Source organism: Bos grunniens, chromosome 11 (genome assembly GCF_055505025.1).
Source record: "Bos grunniens cultivar Pamir isolate PY7600 chromosome 11, Bosgru_T2T1.0, whole genome shotgun sequence".
Lineage (NCBI taxonomy): Eukaryota > Metazoa > Chordata > Mammalia > Artiodactyla > Bovidae > Bos > Bos grunniens.
Genome location: NC_141175.1, coordinates 10,997,926 through 11,021,033, shown reverse-complemented (window position 1 = coordinate 11,021,033; position 23,108 = coordinate 10,997,926). Strand labels below are relative to the sequence as shown.

General features: G+C 51.6%; 1 long non-coding RNA gene across 6 annotated transcripts in view; it reads left to right on the top strand.

The window, feature by feature from the left end:
• The window catches only part of LOC147362529 (uncharacterized), a 115,246-nt gene that overhangs the window by 3,565 nt on the left and 88,573 nt on the right, over nucleotides 1-23,108 (top strand). For 3 of the 6 annotated variants that reach the window (XR_015135740.1, XR_015135739.1, XR_015135735.1), the window contains exon 2: nucleotides 3,173-3,325. The exons of the other annotated variants lie outside the window; for them this stretch is intronic. This is a non-coding gene — a long non-coding RNA (uncharacterized LOC147362529). The remainder of the gene's footprint in view (nucleotides 1-3,172; nucleotides 3,326-23,108) is intronic. 6 annotated transcript variants of the gene reach the window in all.

Here is a 23,108-nt window from a genome sequence, read left to right as displayed (position 1 = left end):
AGGTGGGAACAGAGAGAGAAGGAGATGGGTACTGGCCTTTCCCCTCAACACAGAGCCATCGGCTCTTCTCCCCAGGCGCCTGGGACCCCAGGGAGCCCCTCAGGAGGTGGCCACGTCCACAGGCGCTTCAGGCCGAGGAATAACATGTCCCCGCTGGGCCTGGGGGCCCTGCCCCGTGCACAATGAGCCCACCTCCCCGCGGTCTTGGTCACTCAGCTGTTCCAGGCTCAGCCGGTGTTCACAGAGCCTCCTTCCAGCTGGGCCCCATTAAGTGCATTGCCAGGAGTCACCACCCAGCCAAGCAGGTACTGGCCTCACCACAGAGATGTCAACAGACGCCCAGGGTTCTGTGTGGCCCTGTGGAGAGGAAAGCACTGTGACTTAGCGCTCATGAATGGGGGCTCCGGGTGAGACCCCCGTGGGGGGATCCCGGCCCTGCTTCGCATCTGCTGTGTGTCCTTGTGCAAGTTCTATAACCTCTCTGTGCCTGTTTCCTTTGCTGTCAAGCACTTGCCTCCCAGCATCGTGGGGAGGGTCAAGCAAGTTGGTACCAGTGCAGGGTCCTGCGTGTTGCAGGGGCTGAGGCTGGCTGCTCTTACTGTCTGTTAGCCCACAGCTTGCCTTGTGCTGATCATTTGCACCCAAATTCCAGCTTGTGTCCCCCTTCACTCGCTATTAACAAAACCCAGTTCTTCCGCCACCAGGCAGGCTCATCACTTTCCGATCAGCATGAGATGGTGTGAAGAGTCAGGCCGAGTTTGGCCACTTTCTAGCTTTGTGTGACCTTGGGTGTGTCTCCACGCTCTCTGTGTGACCTCAGTTTCCTCCTCTGTGAAATGGGGAGAATGTGTTCCCACCTTCCTGGTAGGGATGTCGTAACGATGAATGAGTTGCACTCACGGTGCCTGGCCCGTGGGATGGGGTGGGTTCCCTTCTCATTGCTGTTATGGTTACATGGTGCTCCAGGTGATACGGGAATGTCTGGTCATCTCTGCCTCCCCTGGCTAGAATGATCAGTTCCGGTCAGCAGAGAGATGGTCAGGGGATGTCACCTGCTTAGTGAGAATCCTGGGGGAGATTTGGCCTCTTCAATCCACCTACTCTGGCCCGCTCACTCCCAGCCCTCAAGACTGGACTCAGACCTTGGCCTCACCTCTCACCACCATCGCAGGAGATAATAAAAGGCTGATTCTTTTTTCCTGGTAAAATTTCAGCAGAAAGTGTACGCATCATTAAATATGGAAATCCAGAATTTTATTAGCAATCTGCTAGATCTGAACTGACGCCAATTAAACAAAAAAGATATCATTTATAAAAAGGCAGAGTTCAACTTGTATTAAATATGAAATGCAATTTTCTCCTGGTTTTGATTTATTACTGGTGGTCCATTGTTCAAAGAAGCATGTTATATTTCAATAGAGAAATATTGTTTATTCATTAATATTTTAAAACGGGCTTATTGCTGTGCATGGCTCTCACCGAATGAAACTTATGATTTAAAACATGAATTAATAAACACATTTGAAAGTGTTAGACGAGATCACAACCTCTCATTTTTCATTTTCCTGGGAGCATATTAAATTTTTATAATTCTGCATCTACAGTTTTTTCTTTTAAATAAAGATGCAGATTCCGAATTACTCTGCTAATTTCAGGTAACCAGGAGCGAAAAGCAATATCGTGGGGACCCATGTCAGGATCACAGAATCCCCAAGAAGACACTCAGGTTTATTTTTGTAATATTCATAAATCAAAATAAATGAGCTTTGTGCAGGAGGCAGCATTCACGTGTGTGAGGATGCTGGCTGGGCTGGGTGCATGCTTTGGGACTGTCTGTGTGTGCAGGTGGGCTTAAAGTGTCCACGCTCACAGGCACACGTGTGTGTGCTTAGATTTGTGTGTCTACCAAAACACATGCATGGCAGCCTAGATTTTTGAGTATGGGCAGTCTCAATGCATCGCAATTGTTCATTTTGATGGTCACCCACTCTTGATTGAGCACCTACTGTGTGCCAGGCACCATGCTGGTTACTGAGGGGGAGATGGTTACAGGGTGATCTCCCTGCTTTTGTCTTCCACCCACCTGCCTGCACAATCTCCCCACCAGGGGCTGGGGTTGCCAAGTTCCCCACAGTTCCCCCAGCACCAAAAATGATGCCTCCTGATGGGGAAGTCTTGGGAAATATGGGTTGATGTGTGGGTGAACCGAAAGTTTGGGAAGGGAGAGATGTTCACGGGCTGGAGGTGGGAAAGGGCTTCTGCGAAGATGACATGTGCTCAGCCAGGAGGAAGGCACAGATGGGATGGGGGACCCTGGGAGGTATGGAAGGGTTTCTCTGATAGCTCAGTTGGTGAAGAATCTGCCTGCAGTGCAGGAGACCCTGGTTCGATTCGTTGGGAAGATGCGCTGGAGAAGGGATAGGCTACCCACTCCAGTATTCTTGGGCTTCCCTGGTGGCTCAGTGGGTAAAGAATCCACCTCCAACGTGGGAGACCTGAGTTCAATCCCTGGGTTGGGAAGATCCCCTGGAGAAGGGAAAGGGTACTCACTCCAGTATTCTGGCATGGAGAATTCCATGGACTGTATAGTCCATGGGGTTGCAAAGAGTTGGACACATGGGGGATGTGGAGGTCCAGGTAAGACAGAAAGGAGGGTACCACCTGAGGTCAGGGAGTGACTGCCCCAGCCTGGCTGAGTCCCCTAGACGCCCTATGGGACACGAGCTGTCGTTGCCCCATTTTATAGAGGGGGAGGCACAGGTCCAAGAGGGAAGAAAGTTGCCTCTGGGTGGGGGCTGAAGTTCAGGCCTTCTCTGAAGAGGTGGGAGAGGGGAGGTAACATCTGCCAAATAGAGTAGCGGGGTCGGGTTGGCCCAATGTGTGGGGGAAGGTAGGGATTTGGGGAGCCTTTGGGAAGCCATTTACAGAAGGAAAAACCGTGGGTGGTGAAAAAGCAACCGCTTCCCCAAGCACTGGCTCAGGAGGAACTTCGCCCAGCCTGACCTGGGGAAGTAGAAGCCCAAGAAGCTCACGAAGGCCCCCTGGGAAAAGCGAGGCACTACTCCCTCTGGCTCACACATGCGGGGGTTTCTCCAGAGGGGACCTGCTGGCACTGGGTATATGCTTCTATACTTTAAAAATTATTTATTTTTTAATTTTTTGGGCTGCACAGGGTCTCAGTTGAGGCATGTTGGATCTTTAGCTGCGGCACTGAAACTCTTAGTTTCGGCATGTGGGATCTAGTTCCTTGACCAGGGATCGAACCCAGGCCCCCTGCACTGGGAGCTCAACGTCTTAGCCATTGGACCACCAAGGAAGTCTGTAGGTATGTGCTTCTCTTGAACTTGAGTATGTGCTTCTCGTGAACTTTACTGGCAAGACCAAATTGTTTTGGTCATACCAATTTACACTTCAAAGTCCTTGCCAACTTCTGGTATTTCAAATTTATTCCCAATCTGCTGGTTTGAAGATGATATGTCGTTGTGATTTTAATGCAAATTTCCATGCTTACTAATGAGGTTGCACCATTTTTTCTGGTGTTTACTGATTAATTAGAGTTCTCTCTTCTGCAAAGCGCCTATTGAAGCTGTTTTCCATTTTTTGTTTGTCTTTTTCTTACTGATTTGTAGTGTTTTAATGAACAGCATTACAATGCTTAATTTTAATGAATAAAGCAATTTTTTTTTCCTTTTTAGTGACTGCTTTTGTGTATGGTGTGAGGTAGGGGGTCTAGTTGTTCCAGCATCATTTATTGGGAAGTTTGTCTTTCCCCCAATGATCTGCAGTGTCATCCCCATCACCCATCAAGTGCCCACCGATGTGTATAGTTTCTGCTGCTAAACTGAATGTCTGCCTTGGTGCTGGTGGCATACTGGCTTAACTCTCAGGGCTTTGGGGTTGATCTTGGGCGCTTATAGAGCAAGTTCTCTCACCTTGTTCTGTTTCAGCAATATTCTGACCATTCTCGGCCCTTTATATTTCTCCATAAGTTTTAGTATCAGCTTGTCACCTGTCACAAAAAATTTCTCTTGGGATTTGGATTTGGCTCACATCAGGAGAACTGATATCTCTAAAATATTGAATCTTTGAATCCATGAGCCAAATCTCCGTCTTCATTTCTTTAGATCTTGTTTAGAGTCTGTCAATAAAGTTTTTTGAGTTTCTCCATCCAAATGCTCAGGCTCCCACTCGCTTGTGCTGGGTCCCTCAAATTTCTCTTTGTCTAAACTTTCTCCCTCTGAACCACGGCCAAGGGTCTGGCCTTCCCCAGCGAAGAGGTCCGTCCAGATGCAGTGTCACCCCTGAGAAGCTAGGTCCTCTCACTGGAACTGTGAAACCAGGCAACATCTCCTCTCCCTCCATCCTTCTCTCTCCTTCCCTCTCCCCTTTCCCCCTTCCTTCCTTCTTCCTCATGGTCTTTAAAACAATTAATGGATTTAATTTTTAAAAATTTTAAGTTTTATTTATTTTTGGCTGTGTTGGGTTTTTGCTGCTGTGCAGGCTTTTCTTTAGTTGTGGCAAGCAGGGGCTCCTCTCTAGTTGCGATGTGCAGGCTTCTCATTGCGGTGGCTTCTCTTGTTTTAGAGCAAGGGCTCTAGGGTGCGTGGGCTCAGCAGTTGCAGCTCCTGGGCTCTAGGGCACAGGCTCAATAGTTGTGGTGCACGGGCTTAGCTGATCCACGGCATGTGGGATCTTCCCAGCCCAGGGATCGAACCTGTGTCTCCTGCATTGGCAGGCAGATTCTTTACCACTGGGTCACCGAGGAAGCCCTGGATTTAATTTTTTAGACCAGTTTCTACAGTAAAATTGGAATGTATGGAGGGTTCCCATATACTCCCTCTCCCCAACACGCCCACAACGGCCCCCATGACCTACATCCTGAACCATGGTGTACTTTAGTTGCAATTGATGATACATCCTTATCACCCAAAGGTCATAGTTTATGTTAGGGCTCACTCTTGGTGATGTGCCTTCCGTGGGTTTGGATGCGTGTGTAATGGCATGTCTCCACACTGCACTGAATAATATCACACAGAATGGTTTCACTTTCCTGAAAACTCTGTGCTCTGCCTCTTCATCCTGCCATCTTCCCTAACCCCTGGCAATCACAGACTCTTTTACTGTCTCCGTAGTTTTGCCTTTTCTAGGATGCCGTATAGTTGGAATCGTATGCATATAGTATTTTCAGGTGTGATTGACTTCTTCCACTTAATCATATGCATTTAAGGTTCGTCCATGTCTTTTCATGGCTTGGCACCTCCGTTCTTTTTATTTATTTATTATTGCTTTAAACAAAGAGACATTTTATTAGCCTCATTACGGCAATGCATCCCAGGAGGGGATGATCCTCAGGACAGAGCCCACTGAGCTGCAAGCAAACTCATTTCTTTTTAGAGCTGAATAATATTCCTTTGTTTGTACCACAGTTTGTTTATGCATTCACCTAATGAAGAGCATCTTGGTTGCTTCCAAGTGTAGGAAATTATGAGTAAAGCTGCTGTACACATCCACATGCAGCTTTTGGTGTGGACATACGTGCTCAACTCCTTTGAGTGAATATCAAGGAATGCGATTGCTGGGCAATAGGATAAAAGTGTGTTTAGTGTGTTTAGACTACTCGTGCCTCAGATGGTAAGGAATCTGCCTGCAATGTGGGGCACCTGGGTTCGATCCCTACGTCAGGAAGATCCCCTGGAGAAGAAAATGGCAACCCACTCCAGTAATCTTGCCTCAAAAATCCCATGGATGGAGGAGCCTGGCAGGTTACAGTCCATGGGGTTGCAAAGAGTTGGACACGACTGAGCAACTTCACTTTCACTTTTCTGTGGTAGGAAACTGCCCAACTGTCTTCCAAAACGGCTGTACCATTAGCATTCCCATCAGCAACAAATGCGAGTTCCTGCTGCATTTGTTGTCCGTGTTCTAGATTTTGGCTGTTCTAGTAAGTATACTGTGCTATCGTTTTAATTTGTGAGTCCCCAGTGCTGTATGATGTAGAACATCTTTTGCTCCCTTATTTGCCATCTGTGTGTCTTTGGTGGATTGTGTGCTCAGGTCTTTTGCTCATTTTTTAATCTAGTTGTTCTTTTTCTTATTGTTAGACTTTAAGAGATTTTTGTATATTTTGGATAACAGTCTTTTATCAGGCTTCACCTTTGCAATATTTTCTCACAATCTGTGGCTTATCTTTTTGTTCTCTTGACATTATCTTTCAGAGCAGACATTTTATTTTTTAAATTTTTTAAAATTTATTTTTAATTTAAGGAGAATTACAATATTGTGTTGGTTTCTGCCGTACATCAATGTGGGTCTGCCATAGGTATACATAGGTCCCCTCCCTGTGAGGCCTCCCTCCCCAGAGCAGACATTTTAAACTTTAGTGAAACCCAGCTTATCAACTATTTCTTTCATGGATCGTGCCTTTGTTGTGTCTAAAAGACCCACAGAGGTGTCTGCTCGTGGGTTTCTGCTCTGGGGAGTTACGATTCTCTGTGTTCACCTGTCTGTCTCTCCAGTTTGAGAAGTGGGGGCAGCCGTGTGCCCTGTGACCAAGTTGCTGCTTTTTCAGTTTGTTCAGCTTTTTATTTGTTGTTTGGATGAAGTGGCAATACCTAAGCTCTTTTTTGTTTGTTTTGGTTTGTTTGTTTCCCTAAGCTCTTTACACGCAGAATTAGAAGCAGAAAGTCCCTCCCGGCTTCCTTACTTTCCCTTATGCGCGTGCGCGTGCGCGCGCACACACACACACACACACACACACACACACACACACACACACTCCCTGATTTATTTATTTATGTTTGGCTGCCTCAGGCCTTGGTTGCGGCATGTTGGATCTTCATCCAGCGTGTGGCCTGCAGAGCTCCTGGGCTCCCTAGCTGTGGTGTGCAGGCTCAGCAGTTGCAGCATATGGGCTTAGCTGCTCTGTGGCAAGTGGAATCTGAGTTTCCCGACCACAGATCGAACTCTCTTCCCCTGCATTGGAAGGTGGATTCTTAACCACTGGACTACCGGGGAAATCCCTCCTTTTTTTTCATTTTCTGTAAAGAAAAAACATACTAGACATCTTCCTTTTTCTTCCTAGACACTTAGGCGGTCTTTGGTGTTGGCATCCTGGTTCTGCATGGCAGAGAGGTCTTCATCTAACTGATCTCCTACAGACATGGTTTATCACAGTGCTCCATAAACAGCATTGAACATGAATTACTGGGGACACAGCTGATCATTTTTGTAGGATACATTTGCAAAAGTGGAGTTGCTCAGTCAGATTCAGGGCATATGCATTTTAAGTTTTGAGAGAAACACTCGAATCTCCCCTGAAAGGCTAGCCTGCATTGTGTCTATTTCAGGCAATCTTGCTATTTAATGCAACAGAGTCGGGAAGCTAGGGTATTAGAGCCATGACTCCCCCACAGACTGCCCACTCCCCAAGTCAGCTCAGAGACTCCTCATGTCTGGAGTCTTGCCTCAAATTACTGACAAGTTTCCTGGTTCCTCCTTCACTTCAACCTGAACCTGGGTGGGAGTATCTTCCAAGATGTTGATTTGCTTAAAACTCGGGGCACTTTTCCTCTAACGATAACAAGTGGAGAAATAATAGCAGGCAGTGACTCAGTAATGCTTCCTAATGGCCAGATTCTGGGTTAAATGTTTGGTGAATATCATCTCTTTGGACTTACGAGCTCCAAGTTGCATTTGAGAAAACTGCGCCCTGAGAACAGAAGCTTCTCGCCCAAGCTCCCCAGTCAAGATCAGTTCTGGTGAGCCCAGCTGTCAGCTGGTGAGCCTGACCAGTCCACCATCACACCTTCTCTGAACTGCAGCTGTGGCCAGGGGTCAAGGATAATGACCTTGTCTCCATCATAGGATGAGGACCAGAAGAGGAAGAAGAGTCTTTGGAGCTTTCAGATGCATGTAAACATAACCAGGGTCAGGGACTAAGGCCAGTGTTCAGATTCAGTCTGAAGTTGTCTGTCTTCACCAGCAAGACCCCCACAGTGTGTGGTCTGGGGCTAGATGTTGGCTCAGGGGATGTTGACCTCACAAAGGGGGATGTCTAACACAGGTTTGCAGGACTTGTCCCAGGAGGTTGCCCCTCACATCACGGCAGCCTGTGATGGGTGTGCCAAGCCTGGCGGTGGCTGTGGGATGCATGGGAGGAATGTACCCTTGGAGTCCAGCGCTGCACAGCTCTGGGGTGCCCTTCTCCTCTCTGAGCCTCAGCTTCCCATCTGTAAAATGGAGATGGTCTCTGAGCTTCAGCTTCCCATTTGTAAAATGGGGATGTTCCCTCACAGGGCTGTGTGAGGGCTGGATGAGATCTTGCTTATGCGTGGCTGGACCAATGGCCTTGCATACAGTAGGTATTCATCAATCAGCACTCCTGGTTCAGAGTGGCTGTGACATCCAGTCCAGGCACCTCCTTGGGGAAGCATTCGTAACCACAGGAGCAGTTAGTTCTGTGTCTTGTCCAGGTGGACGGCTGTTCAGAGTCCCCAGGCTTCCCCTCCCCACCCCTCCCCCTTTCCCCTCCTCACAGGTTTCTCCCCATCGCCCCTCTGCCTACCTGGCCCACTGGCATTTGATTAATTTACACCTTATAATGAAATTAGAGTTTTGAAGCCTTCAGCGATGGATGTAGGATCAAACAAGGACTCCCAGGATGTTCCTCCAAGCCCTCGATGGGTCACAAAATCAGAGCCGACATCTGACATTCTGATGACCCCTGGCACCCGCCACGGTGAGCGGCGAGCCTCTGAAGGTCTTTGTGAAGCTTGCAAGTGTGCTCTGTCATGTGCTTGTCCCTCCGAGGATGGTGACTTCTGTGTGTTTCTGAGCAGGGGTCACTTGGGGCTCTTTGCTACGTTGCACCAGCCTGGGTGCCAGGGGGTGACCTGTGTGTTTGGGGGGTGGTTGGTCTGGGTGTGGCGCTGACATGCTTGGCCCACGTGTTTATCACAGGGTATGTATAAGGGTGTCGCCGGTGTGTCCACATCTCGGGAGTGGGAAGGCCCTTTGAGATTTATTTCCTTCCTCAATAATATTTGCTGAGCACCTACTTTGTGCCAGATGTTTCTTCTAGGCACTGAGGATGCAGCAGAGAGTAAAATACACCCCCAGCCCCTGACATTCTAGATGGAAACTCTGAGAAGTGTGTGATGGATTGAATGAGGTCCCTTTCAAAGAGAGGGTGAAGTCCTGATACCCAGAGCCTGTGAAGACGACCTGCCTTAGAAATACAGTGGTTGCAGGTAAAATCAAGTTCAGATGAGATCTCTCTGGTTAGGGTGGGCTCTCAATCCTATGTGACTATGTCTTGAAAAGAAAACAAAGATACACAGACACAAGGAGGAGGGCATGTAAAGACCAAGAGGAGGACCAATCACCAGAGGAGATTGGAGTGATGTGTCTACAAGCCGAGGGATGCTGAGTCCTGCCAGTCACCAGCAGAAGCTCAGAAGATGCACCATCACCGTCCTTCCATCATCACCACCATCATCACCACCATCATCACTACCACCATCAGTATCCTTACTATCATCACCACTATCACCATCCTCACCGTCACCACCACCATCACCATCCTCACCATCATTAGTAGTCACCACCATCGTCACCACCACCACCACCCTCACCATCGTTAGTAGTCACCACCATCGTCACCACCACCACCACCATCCTCACCATCATTAGTAGTCACCACCATCATCACCATCACCACCACCATCACCACCACCACCACCACCATCACCATCCTCACCATCATTAGTAGTCACCACCATCGTCACCATCACCATCACCACCACCACCATCATTAGTAGTCACATCGTCACCACCACCACCACCCTCACCATCGTTAGTAGTCACCACCATCGTCACCACCACCACCACCATCCTCACCATCATTAGTAGTCACCACCATCATCACCATCACCACCATCACCACCACCACCATCACCATCCTCACCATCATTAGTAGTCACCACCATCATCACCACCACCACCACCATCCTCACCATCATTAGTAGTCACCACCACCACCACCACCATCACCACCACCACCACCACCATCCTTACCTCATTAGTAGTCACCACCATCGTCACCATCACCACCACCACCACCATCACCACCACCACCACCACCACCACCATCCTCACCATCATTAGTAGTCACCACCACCACCACCACCATCACCACTACCACCACCACCATCCTTACCTCATTAGTAGTCACCACCATCATCACCACCACCACCACCATCCTCACCATCATTAGTAGTCACCATCACCACCACCACCATCACCACCACCACCACCACCACCACCACCATCACCACCACCACCACCCTCACCATCACCACCACCATCACCACCACCACCACCACCACCACCACCACTACCACCACCATCCTTACCATCATTAGTAGTCACCACCACCACCATCACCACCACCATCACCACCACCACCATCATTCCTCATCATCACTTCCTCATCTGTGAAAAGGGCACAGTGGTGTCACCCTCACAGGTGTACTGGAGGATTAGATGAGATCACCATGTGAGAGCCTGGCATTAGGTGACATGCCACCTGGGTTGGTTGATTTATTAATGTGTGCGTTCATTCAGGACCTACTTGCCAGAAGCTCCTCTGTGCCAGGAACCAGGCACAGGGCAGCCTGGCCCCTCTCTGCAGCATCCTCCCCATCGCCCCCCAGGAGCCACTAGAACAGGCCAGCCTGGTGCTGGCCTGGTTCCCCTGTGTCCCTGCCTCTGTGTCCGTGCAGGGACTCCACCCTTTGTCTCCCTCCCTCTGTCCACTCACTTCCTGCCTTGGTCTCCTGGCCTCTCTGCTGCCCCCTGAACCCTCCCTGACATCGGAGGAAAAGGCAGGGGCTACAAGACCTATCTCCTGCGTTTACTGAAAATTCATCTTCCTGTCTGTGAAACTCACAGAAATGGGATTTCAATTTTCCCTTAGAATTGTGGATCAAGAGAAAAAAAAATGAGGCTGATATATATTTTCTCTGTCAAAGCATCATTCACTCTGAGGTCGACAGCTGGGGTGGTTATTATTAGGAGGAGTGTTTGCTGCCAGGTCACTGCCAAAGTGATCTCATGTCCACACAGAGAGGGGTGGGAGTGGGGCTGGGCCAGACAGGAATATGGGAGGAATGAGCCCTAGTATTAGGGAAACTGAGGCTCAGAGAGGCCAAGGCTACAGTTCAGCAAATAGCGCATCAAGAACTTGAACCCAGTGCAGGAAAATACTTTCAGACAGGGCCTCGCTCGAGTCTCACAATTAACCACAGTTCTGACAGCAGCTGTCTGTTCCTGGCCGCTCCCTGTGGGCTGGTCTTGAGCTTGGCCACGCAAACGTGGCTTAAATTCTATTGAACTCCAGGGATCGGGAATTCCATGATTGCCATTTTATAGATCAGGAATCTGAGACTTACTCACTCCACTTACGCCTGGGTTGCAGGGGTGAGAGAGCAGACTCCTGGACCCCTATTTAGTGGTAGGTGAACTTGGCTCTCCAGGGATCGCCCCCACCCCCACCCCCACCCCATGGGGCCTTCCTCCTGCCCGGGTAGAAGGGTGGTTCTGGAGCCAGACTCTGAGTCCAGTGGGGAAGCTGGAGGGTGGGGATTCCTGGGAATCGGGCCCAGGAGGGGCACTCTGGGTCTGGCTCTGTCCTGCAGGTGGCTCCCTGCATGGCCTCACGCAGTCCCTGGCCCCCTCCAGGCCCCAGCGGGAGCCAAGAAGGAGGGTCACATTCCTCCCGGGGCCTATGGGAGCCACTGAGGGTGTGGGCAGGGGAATGATACAGCCTGGAGGACTCTGAGGGTCAGGGGAGGAGGGGTCAGAGAAGGGGAGAACAAAGGCTGAAGGCTTCCTTGGCCCTGGAGAGGAGTGATGTCTCAGGCAGTGGTGGTCAGTGGGAAGGAAAGGAGACAGTTGGTAGCGATGCGGGGGACTGGGTCTCCGACTTGACTGCGTGTTGGAACCACCTGAGAGTTCTGAGTCAGTGGGTCCGGGGTGATGCCTGGGCATTGGATCTCCCCTGATGATCTAACAACACTCAGGTGGGTGAAAGCCATGAACCTTGGGCTTTGGGTCCAGCGTGGTGTGGGGCACATGCTGGGGTGATAAGCCTGACTCAGGTCTGGGGGGGACCCCAGGGGGACCAGATGGTAGGTCCGGGGGTTCAACAGTGGTTGGCTCTACCTCCAGCGGACCCCCAGCCCAGGTCAAGGTAGTTTCTGAGACTGGGGGACAGATGGAGGCCTTGATGGGGATGGAAGTGAAGAGACCGTCAGGCAGGTAGCCTCTCATCCAGGGGCACTCCTGGAAGCGGGGGCTCTGCTACCAGTGTGATCTGTGTGGCTGCTGCCTTGGACAAGGAGGGGTTGGTCCAGGTGTCTCCGTGGTGTGAGGGGCCTGGGGCTGAGTTGAGGCTTGAGCTAGACTCAGGGAGGACAGGAGCTGTGTGCCTCCCTGGCTGCATCCCTTCTGACCACCCCCGCCTAAATTGACCTGAGCAGTTTTCCAAGCCTGTGCGTGTCTAGCTGGGAGGGGAGTGGGCATGGGCTGTGAAGTGGGACAGCTCTTTTGCCTAGAGCGAGTCCTGCCGCTGATCCCTGCTCCATCCTGCCTGCTGCACACACAGGGTTTGTGGGGAGATGATGTCAAGCGTCCAGAAAGAAGGAGAGAAGGCCCATCTCTCTGTGGGCTAAACTTCATTGGCGGGAGTTTTCGTCTAGAGCCCACAGACTTTCTTGACTTCAGATTTACAAATTGAAAATCATTAATAATTCTAACCAGGCGGTGATAAATCTGAGATCTCTCTCGATGAACCCAGACAGCATTTCATAAATCAAAAAGATTACTTAGGAATTTTTTAAAATCTGACGTCAAAATGTCATGGTTACTAATGGTTTCGGTAGATCTCGTGCGGTGATATATCATTTATCTACGCTACATCTCAGATGTGACACGGGGGGCAGAAATGGGATGTCTTTTAATATCGTGAATACATTTCAGCCCATAATAAAGGTATTAACAACTTCTTGGTGTGATTTCTTCCGGAGCCGGGGGCTGATTTAATGCCACTGTGGCCGTGGTTCCACCCCCTCACTCTGCAAACTTCCCGAGGCCTGAGGGCCAGAGAGACCTCAGAAAATTCTCAAGAGGCTGAGAGAGGGAGCAGCCCCCAGCCCATGGTGAAAGGAGGGAGGTGAAGTGAGGGACAGCCTGGGCCACTTAAATCCAGCTCCTGCCCAAAGGGCAAGACCCTGAGTCACCCCCACCCCTTATAAAGTATTGCTGTTGTTTAGTCACTAAGCCGTGTCTGACTCTTTGCAAATCATCTAATTAGAGGCAGCGATAATTGCAATGCATTAACTGAGCACTTACTATGTGCCGACTTGCCATCTACGCCTGACATTCTGACTCCTCACTGCCACCCCAGGTTTCACCGCTGTTCCTTTGCTAAACCGAAGTCCAACACACTCTGCCACCTACTTCTTCTCTGTTCCAGAGTAAGCCCCACCCAAGCTCTCCCAGCCATGCGGGCTTTCCTCCTGCTCCTCCGACACCTGCTGGGGCACAGGCCTGCCCCAGGCCTTTGCATGAGCCTTTCCCTCAGTTTGGATCAATCTTCCACAGGTACCTGCCTGGCTCCTTCCCTCACCTCTGTCATATCTTTGTTGGAATCTCGCCACTTTGCTGGGGCTGCACTTTGACACCTTTTTAATCCTGTAACCTGCCCCCACCCTCATCCTGCTCTCCTTTCCCTTTTCCCCAAGCAGTTTATCCACCGTGGTCATCATTCTCTCCTCTCTTAAGTTTGTTTACGTTCCCTCTTCCCTGTTAGGATGTCAGCTTGGTGAGGATTGACAACTTCGTCAAAAGCCCACAAACAGGCCTAATGTAGGTACTTAGTCAATAAACAGTGGAACAGGTATAAGACCATTTCACAAGGAGGAAACTGGGGCTCAGAGAGGGACAGTCACTGGCCCAAGGCCACACAGCCAAAGCCGTCCTTCATGTTTGCATCCCCCGAAGGGCTGCCCCAGGTCCTCACTGTACTAGGGGCATCAAACTCTGGAGGGAGGCTCATGACAGGTCAGGGCCAGGTCAAGAGTGAGCAGGGCTCCGTGCGAGGCACAGACAGGTCCCCTGTGCCTGGTCCCACTCCGGGTTCACACCCACCCCACGGGCCTGCACTCTCATCAGCCCTGAGGTCAGAGAGGCGGGCTCCCCCACCAATGTCACGCTAGTGTGATTTCGGGGCAGGAATGACAGAGGCCTGGCAACTCTGCCCTGTGCCCTTCCAGAGCCCACCTGCCTGCCCCTCCTTGCTGGCCCAGTGCAGGGCGTGTGAAGTGTGAAAGTGAAAGTCGCTCAGTTGTGTCTGACTCTTTGCAACCCCATGGACTATACAGTCCATGGACTTCTCCAGGCCAGAATACCAGAGCGGGTAGCCTTTCCCTTCTCCAGGGGAACTTCCCAACCCAGGGATCGAACCCAGGTCTACTGCTTTGCAGGTGGATTCTTTACCAGCTGAGCCACCAGGGAAGCCTAAAACCCTCGAACCCAGTTTCCATCCCGGCTCTGCCACCTCGGGCTATGTGACCACAGCTGGGGACTCTGCCTCTCCCCAGCTCTTCATCTGCAAAGTGGAGGCAAGGCGCCTTGCTCCCTTTCAGGATTAGGGGCCGTGGCGATGACACAGTGCAGGGGAGCACCCTGCAGACGGTCAGGCCACTCAGCCGGGGTCTCAGAGGGAGGGTGAGGACCCGCTTTGTCTGCCCCTCGGGCTGCTGTGGGCCGCTCTGCACCCTTCCCAGGTGCCCTGTGCTTCCTGCACCCTGGCTGCTTGGTCTCTCTCCCCATCCTGCCTTTTCTCCTGCTTCCCTCCAGGTCAAGGCAGAGCCCCCTGGCATGTCTGGATGCCCGTGGAGGTCCCGCCTGTGCTGGGGAGCCACCGCTGCCCCAGCTTGCATCAGGCCCAGCCCAGCTCCCCTAAAACACCTAAGCACCCACGTGCATGGCTGCAGCCCTAGAGGGCCCTCCCTGCAGGCATCTCTTTATGGAGGGGTATTTCATTGCCAGCCCAGCCTCCAGGGGTCTCCCCTTCATAGCCCCCAGCCTTCCAGCTGCTGGCGTGGGGAGAGGTTGGAGGTGCAGGGAGAGACAGCCCCAGCTTTGAAATGCATCTGTGCTACGCTATACTGGCAGTCACTTGGCTTCTCGGCCCCCATTTCCTTGTCCACAAAATGGGAACAGAGTCAACACCGCCCTCCCAGGATGGGATTGTGAGTGAAGAACCTGGCACAGGGCCCATTGCAAAATCGTTGCCAGGGCATCCAAGCTGTCTTCCCGCCCTGGTCTCTGAGTGTTCCAGTCCCAAAGGTCCGGCCCAGCCCGGCCTGCCGCCTTGCTGGCCTCTCCTCTCAGCCTGGCCCTGGAGGCAGCGGCTCCTCCTCACTGCCTGCTCCCTCTCCATCCCTCTGCTTGGTTGGCTCCCACCCCTCCTCCCGCTGCCATGTGGCCTCCCCCATCCAGATGCCTTCCTGCTGACCGACAGAACTCCCTGCCACATCCTGTGTCCACCCTCCTGACCCTTCCCAGTTCCCCATGTTTTATTGGCTCTTTATTTGTTTCTGGTCCAGCCCCTCAGCAGATGCTCAGGCCACAAACCTAACAGCCTGGACTCCACTTTCTCTCACACGCCACATCAAGCCACCAGGGAAGCAAATGTGTCATAAGAAACTGCTTCTCACCTCTCCCCCTGCTTCCACCCTGGACCAAGGGACAGTGGCCATTGCTGGGAGGCAAGAGCCTCCTCCATGCTTGTTCCAGCTCCCAGCTTTGGCCTTCGACCCCTTTCACTCTCCACTCAGCAGCCAGAGCTCCCTCTAAAACCTGAACCCTGTCCCCACCCTCCCTGTCACTGGAGGGAAAATCCACAGCCCTTTATTTCGTTGGTCCCAATGGGACCTCCCCCTCTCCCCAGCCCACCAGCCTCCTTGACTTCCTCCTTGACCTCTGCCTAGAACTCCCTTCCCAGCACCTCTGCAGCGTTCACTTCCTTCCCTCCTGGAGATGGCTCTCCACTCCATCTCGACCCCCTGGTCAACCCTGTGCCCCCCAGGCCCACAGCCCTCTCCCTCTGCAACCTATCATCACCCTTGGGCACCGGATTAGTAACTTAGTGTTAGCCGCTCAGTTGTGTCCAACTCTCTGACCCCTTGGACTGTAGCCCACCAGGCTCCTCTGTCCATGGAATTCTCCAGGAGTGGGTTGCCATTTCCTTCTCCCGGGCATCTTCCTGACCCAGGGATTAAACCTGGGTCTCCTGCATTGCAGATCCCCTGGATAAGGGACTGTCCAGTGGAGAATCCCATGGACAGAGGAGTCTGACGGGCTACCACCCGTGGGGCTGCGAAGAGTTGGACATGACTGAGAACTAACACTTTCATGCTCACACTTGCATGAAGCCTTGCAGGCAAGGGGCAAGTCCTCCAGCCCGGCTGCCTCTAGGGGGAGCCAGAGAAGAGCTGGGCGGGCTGCTGCCTCAAGGCTGCAGGTGTGAAAGGGTGATTCTGCCATAGTCACTGAGGGACCCCCCCACCCCATTCCCAGCCTCCCTCAGTCCCGGCTCTGGCCTCCACAGCCGATGAGCCTGTCACATTTGGAGCTTTTATTTCACACAATTGCTTCTGCCTGCTGGAAGAGCTTCTCCTCGCAAATCAAATCTACCCCAGGCGAGGAGAGTGAAAATCAATGCTGGTGGAAAGTTCCCTGTGGAAAACTAATTGGTTCTCCTGGAAAGTTCTTTAACCACCATGGGCTCCGACATCCACCCGGGGCCTGTCAGTTTGCCCAAGGCTCCAGTCTGGCTGCCAGGAAGGCTCAGAGGAGCAGGGTGGTGTTTGCTGGGTGTTCCCTGAGGGCCCGGGCAATAACCACGCCCGGCCAGGGCACTCCCAGGCTGGAGGACACAGAGGTGCAAGGATTGAGGCTTGACATCTCAGATCCAGATTTGAGTAGTCTGACTCTAGTATTTCCCAGCTTCCCTGGTGGCTCAGCAGTAAAGAATTGGCCTGCCAATGCAGGAGACACAGGAGAAGTGAGTTTGATCCCTGAATCAGAAAGATCCCTTGGAGAAGGGAATGGCAACCCACTGAAGTATTCTTGCCTGGAAAATCTCACTGACACAGGAGCCTGGAGGGCTACAGTTGATGGGGTCGCAAAGAGTTGGACCTGACTTAGCGACTAAATGACAATAATAATAAGCACTTCCTGCTGCATATCCCTGGGCAGGTCACTTGGCCTTTCTGAGCTTCAGTATCCCCTTTTCAAAGGCGAGGATATCAAGAGAGCTCAGCCTGCAGGATGATTGTGGGAACATGAATACTAGGCGCACAGCATCTGGCCAATATTAGACTCCAGTTTAAAAAGGCTGAGTGTCCCCAACAGCGCTTCTCCCAGTCAGAGCGAAGGGCAGAGTCCTCTGGCTGCCTCTGCTGATAATCTAATGTGAGCAGAGTCCATATACAGGGTGCTCACTAGGTACCAGGGGCTTACTCTGTGTTATAGGACTTAATCCTCTCGGCTGCCCATAAAATGGCTTTTTTTTTTTTTTTTAAGATTTTTTTTCTTTGATGTGGACCATTTAAAAAAAAAGAATTATTTTTAATTGAAGGATAATTGTTTTACAATATTGGTTTGGTTTCTGCTGTATATCAACATGAATTAGCCATAGGTATACATATTCCCTGGTAGCCCAGCTGGTAAAGAACACACCTGCAATGCAGGAGACCTGGGTTCAATTCCTGGGTTGAGAAGATCCCCTGGAGAAGAGATAGGCTACCCATTCCCGTATTCTTGTGTGGAGAATCCAATGGACAGAGGAGCTTGGCAGGCTACAGTCCATGGGTTAGTAAAAAGTTGAACACGACTGAGCGACTAAGCATAGCACACGTAGACACGTCCCCTCCTCTTAAACCTCCCTCCAGCCTTCCACCTTTCCCACCCCTCTAGGTTGCTACAGAGCCCCTGTTTGATGTGGACCATTTTTAAAGTCTTTTTCGAGTTTGTTACAATATTGTTTCTGTTTTATTTTTTATTTTTTTGGCAGCAAGGCATGTGTGATCTTAACTTCCTGACCAGGGATTGACCCTGAACCCCATGCATTGAAAGATGAAGTTTTAACCGCTGGCTGGACTGCCAGGAAAGTCCCCAAATGGCTTTTGTTAACACTCCCATTTTAAAGATGAGGAAACTGAGGCTCTGAAAGGCAGAGACCCTTGCCCCAGGTCACACAGAGGTGTCTGAGAGCCAATCCGGGGCTTATCCCACTGCCCCAAGGCCTCCCCAGGCACAAACCTTTCCAGAGGATTCTGAGCTGGCTCCTGTCACGGCTGCTGGGCACTGCCTGGCGACTCTAAGCCTCCAGAAGTGACATCTATATAAATATTGTTAATGGCCAGAACATAATGTTAAGTCAGGTTTTACTGGACTCCCTCATCCAGCCTGTGGATTTATGGCGATAGAATTTGAGGTAAATGTTTATTGGCCCAAGTGAGAACCGGGCCTGCCTCTCCCCTGACTACCTGCTCCCCAGGGCTGCCCCAGGGCCCTCCACCCACCTGTCGGGAGCACACCGGGATAAATCTCACCGAATGAAATATTTATTAATTTTGCTAACCAGTGTTGATCTCATAAATTACACCGACTTTTTCATGAAATGGTTATTAACATCCAAGGCGCCGTGTTAATGGCTTATTGACCAAATATGGGATAATTAGGCCTGAGGAGCGCGGCCTAGCTGATCTGTGAGAGGCCAATTTGGCCAGGATTACGCCAATGACCTATTTTATATCTCCGCCAGAATTATGGGGCGATTCTGGAGCCTGGCCCTCTGAAAGCTGAATTCTTAAGGGGGCTACTGGCAGGAAGCTACTCTGGCCTCCAGCTCTTCTTCTGACCTGGAATCCCTACCCCTCCATGTGTCCAGGTGTGATTCAAGGGGAGCACGGTGAGGGCCTACCCTTATGACCCCCATCCTGTCCTCAGCTCTGGCATGAGCAGGTGAGGAAAGAGGCCTGAGAACGGAAGATGGCTCAGCCCAGGTTCCTAGCTCCTCCTACAGGAGCTGGAGGAATGAGTGGCCTGTCTGCCTGGAGAACGCACTTCTCTCTAGGGAGAAAGGTGGTTGGGAGGTGGGGCTCTCTCCCTGGGGCGCTGTGCAGCGGCTGCCTGGCTGTGCTCCTGGGCTCAGGCACACGGCGTGACCCAGGTGTCTGCGTTTGCCCACACACACGTGACAGGGCCCCTGCGTGTGGCACACACACACATGACAGGGCCTCTGCGTGTGGCACAGACACGTGACAGGGCCCCTGCCTGCGGCTCACACCCGTGACAGGGCCCCTGCGTGTGGCACACACCTGTGACAGGGCCCCTGTGTATGGCTCCATGTGGGCCCACAGGCGTGTGTGAGGGTGATGCTTGAGGCTGTCCAGCTCCCCGCCTGGACGGGAGCAGCCTGGCCTCTGCCTGCTGCCTCTCAGGGACCTTGCTTTCTGGCTGATGCTCAGAGGGCCTTTGGGAGCCAACAGTGAAAAGTGCCCCCTCACCAGCCACTGCCCCTTTCTTTGTGGCCCCCAGGGGCATCCCAGAGAGGAGAAGGGGACAGGCGTCCAAAACAGAGATGTTTTGGCTCAGAGGTCATTCACGTGCTCTCACCCTTTCAGGGGCAGGGCGCGCCCTCCTTAGGCAGGACCTTGATTGTTAAACTTCAGGAACATGATTAGGGAGCCCCTCAGAAAACCACGTTCATCCCCTTCCAGGTGGCTCCCGCCGGCCATGCTGGTTCTGGGTGGTGACCTTGCTCCAGGCCTTAGCTCATTGGTCCAGGATAAGTCACTTCAGTCGTGTCCAACTCTGACCCCATGGACTGTAGCCTGCCAGGCTTCTCTGTCCATGGGATTCTCCAGGCAAGAGCGCTAGAGTGGGTTGCTATCTCCTCCTCCAGGGGATCTTCCCTGGAGGGGAATCGTTTCAGGGATCAAACCTGAGTCTCCTGTGGCTCCTGCACTGAAGGTGGATTCTTTACCACTGAGCCCTGACTGGACCAGGACTGGGCATCTAATCCCACCCGGGGCACTCTGGTTCTCTCTGGGGGATTTGGACGAGGACAGTGGAGAGTCAGAGAGAAAACCAGGCGGAGAGCAGGCTGCTCCTCCATTCTGCCCTTGCTGGGCCCTGCCAAGGCCTCCTGCCTTCCCTGGGAAGCAGTGTCAGGGGCTTAGGTCTCTGCTCCCAGAGGGGCTTTTCTAGGCCACTCCCAGAGTGGCGAGGAGCTGGCCTGCCCTCTGGAGCCATGGCAGCGGTTGTGGAGTGCGCTTGAGGTCTCTTATCTGGAAGATGGAGGCTCCCAGTGCTGGAAGGTGCTGGAAGATGCCCTGTTCTGAGAACTAGTCACATACTGTGAAGACGAGGACACCCCTGAGTGAGTGGAGGGTTGTCTGGGGGTGGTCTTCCCCCCAAATAACTTCCTCTTCTCTGTCAGAGGTTTGGGGAATCCAACCCCCCACCCCCTGACAGCCCTGCCCAAGACGTCCACCATGACATGCTCTCCACTTTCTCTCTGTTAAGCAAATCCTTCAACATTTTTCTGTTTAACTCTGAGTGCCAACCGAGACTGGGTGGAGTGTGGGGAAGGGGGGATAACTCTGAGGACAGCAGCCCAGCACTTGTGTGATGACCGAGCACAGCGGGGGGCCAGGGGTGCTGGATCCTTAGGGGCACCAGGTGGCCCCACCACGGCCACTTCAGGCCTTTGCAGGATCTTTCCAGAGCTTCAGGTCTCTCCCTCGGAGGAGCTACGAGCTACCGTCTGGTTGTGGGGGGCCCCATCCCCCTTCACCGTCATCTGTCACATCACCCTGCTTGTTTCCTTCTGCAACTTGTCATGATTGCCAATGATTTTTACTCCTTTATCGGTGGGCTATTTCTCCCATGAGACTGTAAGTTCCTTGAGGGCAGGGACCATCTTGGTCTTGTTTAGAATCCTCTCCTAGTGCCTGGCAGTGAGCTTGCTGGATGAATAAGAGAAGTGGCGAGTGAGTGAATGAACAAGTGAACAAACACATCGTGTGGTTGATCCTCCTGTAAAGCATCTCTCAGGTTGCTGACCTTTGGTCCCGTCTGCCCTCCTGGCGGAAGCTGTGGGCAACTCTTCCCATCTGAAGGGTTTTGGCTCCCTTCTTCCAGTCCCATTGCCTGCCCTCCTGGGCAAGGCGGTAGTGAACCTCGCCGGGCAACCCTGTGGCAGCCCTCTGCCTACAGCCCTCCCGTGGATCTGCAGGCCTGTCCTCCTCCGGCCCTCGATGCTCCCTGCAGCCTCCCCGCAGCTCCTCCCCAGGCTGACCTGTCCCTCCTCTGTGTCCCTGCTCCGCTCCTCCGCATCCTGCTTCGTGTCACCTCCCCACTCCTGATCGGTGTCCCGTGTTTGGTCTTCTTTCCCCTCATGGTGCTCAGCACAGTTTGCAATAACACGCCTGCTGGTTATTATTACTGAGTTTGCCTCTCACTGGCCTGCAAGCCCCCGAGGGCCCTGTCCGTGAGGGAGGCCAGCATAACCCACCCAGTGCCACACCTTCAAGGTTTCTTGAAGCAGTGAATGAACTTGGGCAAAGTCACCAAACCACACCAAGCAGTGCGTCAGGAACTGAACCCAGGACACTCCTCACCTGCTGTGTGTTTGATGTTGCTGTTATTCAGTCTCTCAGTCATGTCTGACTTTCTGACCTCATGAACTGCAGCACTCCAGCCTTCCCTGTCCTTCACCATCTGCCAGAGCTTGCTCAAACTCATGTCTGTTGAGTCGGTGATGCCATCCAGCCATCTCATCTTCTGTCATCCCCTTCTCCTCCTGCCCTCAATCTTTCCCAGCATCAGGGTCTTTTCCAATGAGTCAGGTCTTCATATCACGTGGCCAAAGTATTGGAGCTTCAGCTTCAGCATCAGTCCTTCCAATGAATATTCAGGACTGATCTCCTTTAGAATGGACTGGTTGGATCTCCTTGCAGTCCAAGGGACTCTCAAGAGTCTTCTCCATCATCACAGTTCAAAAGCATCAATTCTTCAGTATTCGGCTTTCTTTATGGTCCAACTCTCACATCCATACACGACTATAGGAAAAACCATAGCTTTGACTATAAAGAACTTTGTTGGCAAAGTAATATCTCTGCTTTTTAATATGCTGTCTAGGTTTGTCAAAGCTTTCCTTCCAAGGAGCAGGCATTTTTTAATTTCTTAGCTGCAGTCACCATCTGCAGTGATTTTGCGGCCCCAGAAAATGAAGTCTGTCACTGCTTCCATTGTTTCCCCATCTATTTGCCAGGAAGTGATGGGACCGGATGCCATGATCTTAGGTTTCTGAATGTTGAGTTTTAAGCCAAGTTTTTCCTTCTCCTCTTTCACTTTCATCAAGACGCTCTTTAGTTCCTCTTCACTTTCTGCCATAAGGGTGATGTCATCTGCATATCTGAGGTTGTTGATATTTCTCCCAGCAATCTTGATTCCAGTTTGTGTTTCATCCAGCCCAGCATTTCCCTTGATGTACTCTGCATAGAAGTTAAATTAGCAGGGTGAACATAAACAGCCTTGATGTACTCCTTTCCCAATTTGGAACCAGTCCATTGTTTCAGGTCCAGTTCTAACTATTGCTTCTTGATCTGTATACAGATTTCTCAGGAGGTAGGTAAGGTGGTCTGGTATTCCCATCTCTTTCAGAATTTTCCACACATTGTTTTGATCCACACAGTCAAAGGCTTTAGCATAGTCAATGAAGGAGAAATAGATGTTTTTCTGGAATTCTCTTGCTTTTTCTATGATCCAGTGGATGTTGGCAAGTTGATCTCTGGTTCCTCTGCCTTTTCTAAATCCTGCTTGAACATCTGGAAGTTCTCAGTTCATGTACTGTTGAAGCCTAGCTTGGAGAATTTTGAACATTACTTTGCTAGCGTATGAGATGAGTGTAATTGTGCAGTAGTTTGAACATTCTTGGCATTGCCTTTCTTTGGGACTGGAGTGAAAAC